We start from the raw sequence: 3034 nt of genomic DNA on the forward strand, positions 1-3034 counted from the left end.
TCCCCCTTACTCAGGGGCCCCTCCCCCTGGAAGGGAAGGTGGCACAGACAGGGGTTGGTGAGGGACAGGGTGGTGAACATGCTAATGAGAGGAAACTGGTTACACTCCAGGGTCATTGCCCTGCCGTCCTCCAACCAGAAACATTCCCCAACTTTTTTTTTTTTTTTAAAGATTTTATTTATTTATTCATAAGAGATAGAGAGAGGCAGAGGGAGAAGCAGGCTCCCTGCTGAGCAGGGAGCCGGATGCAGGACTCGATTCCAGGACCCTGGGATCATGACCTGAGCCGAAGGCAGAAGCTTAACCATCTGAGCCACCCAGGCGCCCAACATTCCCCAACTTTAATGGGGCTGAACTGGACAAGCCCTTGCAGTTTTTAGGATTAGCCTGGAATTGAGTATGAGATGGGCTTTCTGCTGCACCAGAGTAACCTGGGGGACCAGGGTAAGAGGGCCAGGCATGAGGAGAGGAAGTCTGATGTGCACACCTGCACCCCTCAACTCCTGCTCATTCAGGGTCAGACCCATCAGAAGGAAACCAGCCCTTAGAGGATCAGGGTCCTCAGTATCACTTCTGTCCCTCAGCACAGACCTCTTGACACGGAGAGGAAGATCCTCAGGCAGGCGTGGTTGTTGTACTGCCTTTCTCCACAGAGCGTATGTTAAGCTCACAGTGAGAAGACTGTCTCAGCACAGCCTGAATTAATGCAAAATGAGGGATGAGAGCCACCTGTGGAAGTCACCCTGGAAAACAAGTGTCTTGAACCCATGTGCCGCCCAGGGGAGGCCGGGGAAGAGCCAGACTCGAGGTGAGGCTGAGCCAGGCCAGCACCCCTCAGGCTGCACAGGGAAGCCCCGGTCTGCTGCCCCTGCTCCCCAGTCTCGGGAGCTTCCCAAAGTCGCTGGCACTCCTAACACCTGCCGTGCACAGCTCACTGCTCCACCCCAAGAAGGGCTGGAAGGAGACGAGGGTCCAGCCAAAGGGGAATTTTAGGATGCTTTCTGTGCGAGGAGCTGTGTAAAAGTCCCCTAAGAGGACAAGGGTAAATGGCTCCATTATTCGTTCGTTAAGGCTCCTTGAGTCAGATCTCCACATTGTCAGGTGGAGGCACACTCCCAGGAGACCCGCTTCACCTGGGTTACAGTTACAGCAGGCCCCTCAAGTGGCGCTTCCTGGAAGGTACACAGGAATGTCAGAAGTCAGATTCTGGTGGCGCTTGGGTGGCTCAGTCAGTTAAGCAGCTGACTCTTGATATCAGCTCAGGTCTTGATCTCAGGGTTTAAGTTCAAGCCTCGAAAAAAAAAAAGAAGAAGAAGGCAGGTTCTGATTCAGCAAGTGTGGGGTATGGCTGCAGTCTGCATTTCAAACAGACCCCCATGTTCTGGGAGCTCACCTTAGGAGGCAAGGCCTTCTGGCATAAGCGCAGCTCAGTTTTTAATGATAGAAATTACTAGAAAGGGGGTTTTGAAGAATCACAATTTCCCATACTCCCTGCCACTGTCCTGAGCAGGGAGGGGAGAACAGCAGTTCCTCAAGGTGGCTGGTCGGGATGGAAGCAGTATATCCAGCTATCTCTTCTGACTTGGAATTTCCAGGCTGTGCTGTGACTCTGAGTGAGCTTACCTGGGGCTGTTAGGGACAACCAGTACCTTTTGGGGGACCAGGAATGCCACACCATAAATACATCAAATTCTTTTTTTCTTTTCTTTCTCCTTCCTTCCTTCCTTCCTTCCTTCCTTCCTTCCTTCCTTCCTTCCTTCCTCCCTCCCTCCCTCCCTCCCTTCCTTCCTTCTTTCTTTCAAGTAGGTTCCATGTGGAGCCCAACACAGGGCTTGAACTCATGATCCTGAGATCAAGACCTGAGCTGAAATCAAGAGTCAGACCCTTAACCAATTGAGCCACCCAGGCACCCCTGTCACATTGTTTCTTAATTGGCATCCCCTGCAACTTGCTACATGACCGTTTCCTGCCATCTCCTTACCCCTGGTTGAATGAATTAGCTGAATTTTTCAGTGTGTAGATCTGAGGATGAAGTCTGGACTTGTGGTCCATACTCCTGCTGGCATCTCTCCTTCCCTCCATCCCATGAGACTGTTTCAGCACCCCTCTGCTCTTGCTCCTCCTCCTCCCCAAAGCAGGGTCACCTGGTTCCTACCTGCAGACCCTGGGCTTAAGGACCCCTTGCTCACTCTTACCAGCAACTCAGGTCCACACATATTAACATCACTGCTGGTGTTCCTCAAGGCCATAACAAGTCCCTGGCTTCAGCCCTGCTCTCACTGATCCTGATCTCATCTTGGCCTCTGTAGTTTCTATATCAACAAGAACACTTATAGATTGGTACTTTGAAAAACTGGTAGTATTCCTTTTTTAAAAAAATTTTATTTATTTATGTAATCTCTACACCCAATGTGGGGCTTGAACTCATGACCCCGAGATCAAGAGTCACATTGCTCTTCCGACTGAGCCAGCCAGGTGTCCTGGTAGTATTCCTGAAAGTTAAACAAATACCTGCCTTGGAACCAGCTATTCTAGTCCAAAGAAAATACCCAACAGAAATGAATGCTTATGCCAACCAAAAGGCATACACAAAAATGTTTGTAACAGCCTTATTCAAAACTGTCCAAACTGGAAACCATGCAAATGTCCATTAACACTGGAGTGGATAAATACATTGTGCATATTCCCACAGCTGAATAGTCTGCAGTGGTGAAAATGATCAGCCACAGCCGGGAACGGAGGCGAATAATGCTGGGTGAGAGCATTGGAACTAGAGCACATCCTGTAGGATTCCATTTACATGATGCTCTAGGACAGGCAAACCTCTAGGACATCAGCCCTAAGAATGGTGTTTGAATTTGAGGGGTGGATACCACTGGGGATGATGTGAGTCTGGGGGGTCTGGGAAAACTATTGCAGTATGGCGTGAACAAGTGTAAAAGTTCACTGTGTGCACACCAGGAGCCAGCCCATTGTGGGGAACATCTGTGGGTGTGGTGGACACCACAGACCCGGGGCAGAGCCTGGGGGCTTC

Source organism: Mirounga angustirostris, unplaced genomic scaffold, assembly GCF_029215605.1.
Source record: "Mirounga angustirostris isolate CCGP_5_RB_7025 unplaced genomic scaffold, mMirAng1.0.hap1 SCAF_10, whole genome shotgun sequence".
NCBI classification, from domain to species: Eukaryota; Metazoa; Chordata; class Mammalia; order Carnivora; family Phocidae; genus Mirounga; species Mirounga angustirostris.